Genomic DNA, 8664 nt, shown 5'->3' with positions numbered 1-8664 from the left:
ACCTTGACTTCATTTCATGGTTTAGTAAACAAAGTATAGTTTTGTGGTCAAGTCAATATATAAGATACTATAAGCAATAGGATTACTATACTTGGTGTATGAAATGATTGTAAGGTGTACATATCCAGCTGGTAGGTGTCCTCTGACCTTGACCTCATTTTCATAGTAACAGTGGTCAAAGTTAAGTTTTTGTGTTTTGGACCTTTATCATGTGAGCTTACGCCATCACTTGACATCAGTCGTTGTTTGTCGTCGTAAACTATTTAAAAAATCTTCTGTGAAACTACTGGCCAGATACCTTCAAAGTTGAACTAAATGATTCTTAGGGTATCTAGATTATAAATTATATCTGAAGTTTTGATCCATAAACTAATATGTCTGCAATGGCTAAAAATAGAACAATGGGGTCAAATGCAGTTTTTGGCTTATATCTCAAAAACTAGTGCTTTTAGTTAAAATGTTGAATTGGTCAACATCTATCAGCCCTGAAATTTTCAGATGAATTGAACAACCCTTCGTTTGGTTGTTATCACTAAATTGGTAATTTTAAGGAATTTTTTTGTAGTTTTTTGTTATTATCTTGAATATTATTATTGATAGAGATAAACTGTAAGATGCATTAATGTTCATCGAAGTAAGATCTACAAAAAGTAAATGTGACCAAAATTGTCAATCAACCCCTTTAAAGACAATTTTACACAATTTGCTCTTCATGTTACTTACATCTAAAAATCTTCTCCTTTGAAACTACTGTGCCTAATGCTTCTTAACTTGAAAATGTGTCCTTTTAAAAACCAAGTTTATGAATTGTATCCAAATTTTTATCCATCAACAAACATGGCCACCATGGCCAAAAATAGAACATAGGGGTCAAATGCAGTTTTTGGCTTACATCTCAAAAACTTAAGCATTTAGGGAGCTACCATTTGATTTTTAGGGGGGGTCTAGGATGAAAAAAAAAAATCCTGCATTTTTTTTTAGTTGTAATCTCTGTCCTGCCTTTTTATTTTTCACTCTTTTCGTTCCTGCCTCCTTTTTTTTTAGTTTTTCCTAACTTTTTTTTGTTTATCCTGACTCTTTGGACATAAATTGTCATCCTGCCTTTTTTTTTACTCAAAACTCCTGCCCTGCCTCTTTCTTTTTTTTCAAATTTCATCCTGACAATTGGGTTGCTTCCCCAGAACTGGTAATTTTCAGGAAATTTTGAAGTTTTTGGTTATTTTCTTGAATATTATAATAGATTAAAATGAACTGTAAACAGCAAAGTTAGATCTACAAATAAGTCAACATGGCCAATTGTCGATTGACCCCCACAAGGAGTTATTGCCCTTTAAGGACAGTTTTATTCAATTTGTTAATACTTCTAACTTTAAAAAATCTTCTTAAATGAATGAAGTATAATAACTTTTGTATTTTATTTCCTTGTACGTTAAATAACATAGCGACATATGGATAAAATATATGTATTTGCTTTTGAAGAATATATGCAGTTAACAAGAACATTCTAATGACATTTTTAAGCCACTCATTAATATATTATATCGAAAAGCAAAATGAATCATTGATGAAAAACAGTACATGTTTAGTGATTTCGGCTCTTAAGAGCCTCTTGTTTCTAATACTATATGTAATCGGTCAACTATATATGGTGTACGGAAACATTCCATGATGTACATGTCAGTCTCAGAGGTTTTATTTGACCATGACCTCATTTTCACGGTTCATTGATATGAAAACTGACAATCCTAGTCAACTAATATTGGAGTCTAGAGCACCCACAAGAGCGGGATTCGAACTCACAACCTCAGTGTTGTCTATAAGCAATAGGTTAACTATATGTGTTGTATGGGAGTATTGTATGGTGTATATTTGCTGGCAGGTGCCATCTTACCTTGACCCCATTTTCATGGATCATTGGTCAATGTTTTGAACAGCGGTATACTACTGTTGCCTTTATTTTGCATGTTAACGTTTGTTTTTTAGATACTTTAAGCAATAGGTCAACCATTATTTAATGTATTATAGATTGATTATAAGGTGTAGATGTCTGTCTTGCAAGGTTCGTCTATCCTTGACCTCATTTTTATGGTTCATTGGTCAATGTTTAGTTTTCTTGGTTAAGTCTGCTTCTTCGAAACTATAAGCAATAGGTCAACTGTATTTGGTGTAGTGAATGCTTGTTAGACATACATGTATTTCTCGTGTAGTATATCTGACGTTGACCTCATTTTCTAAAATGATGTAAAGTTTATGTGATACATGTTCAGGAACTTTTCTTACTTTGAACCACACCTATCACAATCATCCTTCGTTTGATATGCATCAACAAACTGTCTCTTCTCTTCTGAGTCGTTATTCTTTTTCTGGGCTTACTCCAAATGGTACTCAGTTTGTTTAATTCTTTTGCAAACTCTTATTTGCAATGTTATTTAAAAGAGGCCCATGTTGATATTATGGACTCGAGCATCACCCAAAGACATTAATTATCGAAATGCGCATTTGCATGGTGCAGTAAAATTTGTTACCGTCGATACCTCTGTGGTTAGACTGTTTGTCCTATGGAGTATCAGCAGCCCAGTAACCAGTACTTTGGTATTTGGCATGAAAATATCGATATTGTTTATTAAGAATTGCTGTAACAAAATTTTAGAAATTATTTTCAATTATTTAAAGGAATATTTCTCCTTCGTGCAAAGCTGATCATTGCACTGCTCTGGCTATAGTTTAAGTCGTTTTTTTGTTTTTATCTGCTCATCAATTTTTTAATAAGATTTTGATTTTCAAATATTTTGGCCTCGAGCATCTCTGAAGACATTAATTGTCGAAATGCGCAACTGGTACAGTAAAATTAGCCCCTGTTATTGCTGATCTTGTATGTATATTCTTTTAGTCCTTCTTAATTATATAAGCAGCCAGTATGGAATGCCTTTACATTTTGAAAGTCGCTCGTCTGGCGTAACAATATATTAGACTGGTATCTCTTTACGATCGCACATTTGCCTTTTGAACTATACAGTTGGACACATTTTGCAATTGCTGTACTTTTTGTACTTCCAGATTGGATGTAGTCTTTGTATTTTGGTAATTTATCAAGTGCTTGGCAACATTTGCCTTCATATCCCTGCCACTGATAATACAATACTATTGCAAGGCATGTGATAAGGCATTCACAGCTAACGCTATAACCAGCCCAGTAGTCAGTACTTCTGTGTTGCCATGAATTATCATTGATACAGTCAATAACATAAATGAACTGTTTAAAAACTTTACAAAATACTAAAGCTTTTCTACTTCAGGAATAGATTACCGTAGCAAAACTTTTAGGAATTTTTAGTCCTCAATGCTCTTCAACTTCGTACTTTATTTTGCCTTTCTAATTTTTTTTTTATTTGAGCGTCATTGATGGGTCTTTCTAAATCATTAAAACATCTATTTTATCAGCAATCAAAGCCGGGCTCCAAAGTTATTGTGAAACTGCCTATTCTAGAGGTGGCGTGAATCAGATGTGGATACTAAAAAAAAAAATTAAATCCAAAGATCTTTTAGAGTACATACAATCTAAGACTCTCTCATCTTGCAATAGTATTCAAACATTTGACTTTCTACACTTTACACAAGTATTCCCCATTCTAAACTAAAAGACAAATTAAAAGAGTTGGAATGACTTTGTTTAATTAAAAAGAATGGCGAACGTAGATACAAGTATCTTGTCTTGGGGAGGGAAACATCCTACTTTGCATAGAATCACTCTGATTCAAACAAAAAATTCTCTGAAACTGACATTATCAAGATGCTTGATTTCTTGATTGACAACATATTTGTTACGTGTGGAGGACGTTTTTTTCAACATACTGTTGGAATTCCAATAGGAACAAATTGTGCCCTCTTCATGCCGACTTGTTTCTTTATCATTTTGAGGCTGACTTCATACAGGTACTTTTTAGGAAAAATCATAAGAAGCTAGCAATATCATTTAACTTTACGTTCCGCTATATAGATTTTGTTCTCTCACTAAATAATACAAAATTTGGTGACTATGTTGAACGAATCTATCCCATCGAACTAGAGATAAAGGATCCTACAGATACAGTTAAATTTGCCTCATATCTTGACTTACATCTAGAAATTAACAATGAGGGTCGGTTGAAAAGAAAACTTTACGACAAAAGAGAAGATTTCAGCTTCTCAATTGTAAACTTGCCATTTCTATGTAGCAACATTCCAGCATCGCCTGCATATGGAGTATATATCTCCCAATTGATACGATATTCCCGGGCTTGTGTTTCCTATCATGATTTCCTTGATAGAGGATTGCTGCTCACAAGGAAGCTATTAAACCAAGAGTTCCAAATGGTGAAGTTGAAATCATCCCTTCGTACATTTTACGGACGCCATCACGAGTTGGTTGACCGTTATGGAATAACCGTTTCACAGATGATATCGGATACGTTTCTTATGTCGTAACTACAATACCCTTCCCTTTTCCACGGCCGACACTCGGCTAACCGAGAGATTGGTCGGTTCATCTATATTGAGTATGCGGCTATATGGGAGATTGGTCTGTTAATCGGGTTGGTTATACGTCTGTTAAGAGTAAAACGCACAATTTAATGTTAAACTCTATTAAATATAAAGATTTTTGGCATATTATAAGAACCAAATCAAAAAAAGAAAACTGTCTGACAAAATGATATCTATCATAGAACATTTTCCACTTGTAAAAACATTTCATAGTCTACGCAGTTTTCAGTAAAATCAAAAGGCGTCGCGCAAGTATGTAGTATTTATGCTTATATGCATAGCATTTTTTTTAATAAAAGTCGGAACAAACAATTTTAGATATCATTTAAAGGACACAAAATAGTACTTTGGTTCTAAAACATAAATTTACATTGGTAAAGATTTCATAATTGTAATAAAAAGTGAATATTACCACGTTTTAGTGAAAATTATGGGAATAAAGTCTGTTAATGGGTTGGACAATTGAAATTGTGTCAGTTAAGAGTAATTTAGCCACAGTTATTTTTGCTACCTTTATATTTTCCTATAGAAAAAGTTAAGAATGAGATGTTCCTGAGTAAAAAAAAAATGATAATACGGTGCAACAGTATCCTACGGAAGCGAATTAGCGCAACACATTTTAAAAAAAAATTTCGTCCTATATTTGCGTTACATCTACTATTCTATATTCTGCTACTCCATCCAGATTATCGTGTATACCATGAGGGTTCGGATTATTCTTTAAATTGTTATGTCACGTTTCCTCCGTGACTTTTTTTCCTTTTACCTTTTATATCTTACTCATTATTCTTTCTCTATTCTTTATATTTTAGCATCCCAATATATTTTACTTACTGATGTTTAATTACATTACGATGTTTATCTCTAATCTATATACTGGTTACCAATGTAGATGACAAATTGGTGTCATTCATGACAATTAAACAGAATCCATATGACATATGGTCCGAGTACACAGTTATTTCGTAGTGCATTTCCTTTAGACAATAAATGGAAATAAAAAAAATCCCACCTGCGCTTTCTCCATAATATTTTTACAGTGTGTTGTACTACTTTTGGGACAAATTATATCAAAATTATAGAAAACTTCATCAGCTCTAACTCAAAATATGGACAATTTTATGTGAAGGGGGTCTTGAAATCTTTTGACAGCTTCCGAAATGCTAATTTCTGACCTTTTTCAACTGGACCAAATCACTACTTTACATTATAATTCATGAATCAAATTTTTTTACAGTGTAATTTTATCCCCCTTCTTGCTACTAGAGGCATAAAACATAAATAAATAAATTTGGAAGGGGTATAAAAAAAATTGACAAGTAACACACTGTCCACAGTAGGGACTATATTCGTGGACAACGAAAATCAAGGGACGATAACTGTGTACTCGGACCATATGGACAACGAAAATCAAGGGACGATAACTGTGTACTCGGACCATATGGACAACGAAAATCAAGGGACGATAACTGTGTACTCGGACCATATGGACAACGAAAATCAAGGGACGATAACTGTGTACTCGGACCATATGGACAACGAAAATCAAGGGACGATAACTGTGTACTCGGACCATATGCGACCATTCTTGGATGACATTAACATTAATACTTTAATATTACACTTTTTGAAACCGTTTTTATCAATTTTCAATTTCCATTGTTTAAATTGTTCATTGTTCATGTGTTGTTTCCGTATATTTTATGTTTCATTGCTCATGTGCTATTTCTGTATATTTTAGCCGCTCGTCTTGAGCCTACCCATTTGATCCGATAACACCCCATATAGCAATAAAATTATACTTTTATTGCCATTCATAACTCTTAACAGACCAATTAACAGGCTGGGTTTTATACATCCGACCCATTAACAGACCAGGTTTTAAATAAAGATTGATTTATGTCACCAAAATGCAGATTTTCGTGAAGATTTTTCACACAATGATTTCATTATGGTTAACAAACATAATGCCTGTCTTTTCTCGATGTTCAAAATATTGCATGCACGTAAATTCAACCAACGTGTCATTTTGTGTACAGTTTGTGTGTGTTAAATGTGTATAAATTTATTGATGAGTAACCCGCCTTTTCATTTTATAGATCGTACATTGAAGCTAGAAAAATAATAATTACACCACTGGATTCAGTACATTGAATTGTTTTGTTAGACATGAATATTTTTTATGATAAACATATATTTAAAAAGTTATACAATGAAACATGTTGAACTTTCAATGATTTTCTCGATAACACCTGATTAACAGACTTTAGCCAACCCGATTAACAGACCAACCGCCGATATAGCCGCATACTCAATATAGATTAACCGACCAATCTCTCGGTTAGCCGAGTGTCGGCCGTGTTTTCACAAATGTGACCTACCGAATTAGACTATTTACCAGATTTGTAATAACATAAGCAACACGACGGGTGCCACACGTGGAGCAGGATCTGCTAATATTTCCGGAGCACCTGAGATCACCCTCAGTTTTTGGTGGGTTCGTGTTGCTTAGTCTTTAGTTTTCTATGTTGTGTCCTCTGTTTTATTATGTGTCTGTTTGTCTTTTTATTTTTAGCCATGGCGTTGTCAGTTTATTTTCAATCTATGTGTTTGACTATCCCTCTGGTATCTGTGGTCCCTCTTTTGTAGATGAAATGCGCGTCTGGTGCAAATACAAATTTTCAATCCTGGTATCTTTGAAGAGTTTATTTACAACCACTGGGTTGATGCCACTGTTGGTGGAGTTTAAACACCCTGAGGGTATCACAAGCCCAGTAGTCAGCACTTCTGTGTTGACATCAATTATCATTGATATGGTCAAAATTATAAATTAACTGTTTAAAAACTTTCAATTTTTGAAACGCTAAAGCTTTTCTATTACGGAATAGAGTACCTTAGAAGTATTTGGAAAAACCTTTAGGAATTTTTGGTCTTCAATGATCTTCAACTTCGTTCTTTATTTGCGTATGGCGAAAATACAAAATTTCAATCCTGGTATATATGATAAGTTTATTTGCAACTTGACAAATGATAAGCATCCAAAAAATCTCCCACGTAATCAAATGCAGTTCTTTTACATCATTGGCTTTCAAATATTCCACTTTTTAGCGTTCCTGGTGAAGTTATATCATTAAAAGTGCTGAGGACGCATGATAAATGTAGTGGTGTTTTATTTCTTACGTGAATCTGAAAGAATTTGTATAGGAAGTCAAACGTGTGTATTCCATTCAGTAAACGCTCGTGTGCTGTTTTTCAACTACTGCGTCGATGCTTATGCTAGTAGACGTTTCGTTCCTGATTGAACTATCAGCCCAGTCGTCTTTGGTATTTGATGTGACTGTCTTACAAGTGAGAGGTTTAGCTAGCTATAAAATCAGGTTCAATCCACCATTTTCTACATAGGAAAATGCCTATACCAAGTCAGGAATATGAGTTGTTATCCATTCGTTTGATATGTTTGAGCTTTTCATTTTGTCATTTGATTAGGGACTTTTTTCCGGGCATTTAAGTTTATCGACATAAACGTGTTTTCCGTACAAAGAAACTGCCCCACTGAGTTATGAGGGAGAACGATTGAAATCGACATAAAATGAGTTTAACGATCAACATCACGAATTGATGGACCGAAACGATGTAACCATGTTGAGTGGTCTCAACTCACGACTAACATGTTTTCGTAAAGGAGAAGGTATGAAAAGTTAACTTTTTTTGCATCTTGAATTTGAAAGTTGTATAGATTTACAATAAAACATCTGTCGGATCTTACTGCTGTTGGTGGACTTTTAGTACCCGAGGTCACCAACCGAATAGCAAGTGCTCCGGCATAGCATTTTCTTTTCGTTTTTTTTCAATTTAGGAGTATGTATAGATTTTATATTTTTGCAAGTTTTGAAACCAAAGAATAGCTTTCATCCTATCTCCTCTTTATCTCTCAAAAAAAATTGAATTAATCGAAAAATTAAAGTTTTTCTTTTCAATTCATATATTTGTGAGAAATATTTTGAAAATGCTTTTAACCTCGTATTTATTAAGAACTTCAATCTTTTTTTTTTATCTACGCGTTACTTGTGGGTCATATGTGGACGAAGCGCACGTAGCAAATTTGTAGCCTGATATCTTTAAGTTTTACAAACACTGTGTCGA

This window comes from Mytilus edulis, chromosome 3 (genome assembly GCF_963676685.1).
Source record: "Mytilus edulis chromosome 3, xbMytEdul2.2, whole genome shotgun sequence".
Lineage (NCBI taxonomy): Eukaryota > Metazoa > Mollusca > Bivalvia > Mytilida > Mytilidae > Mytilus > Mytilus edulis.
Note: the sequence above shows the minus strand (reverse complement) of the source record.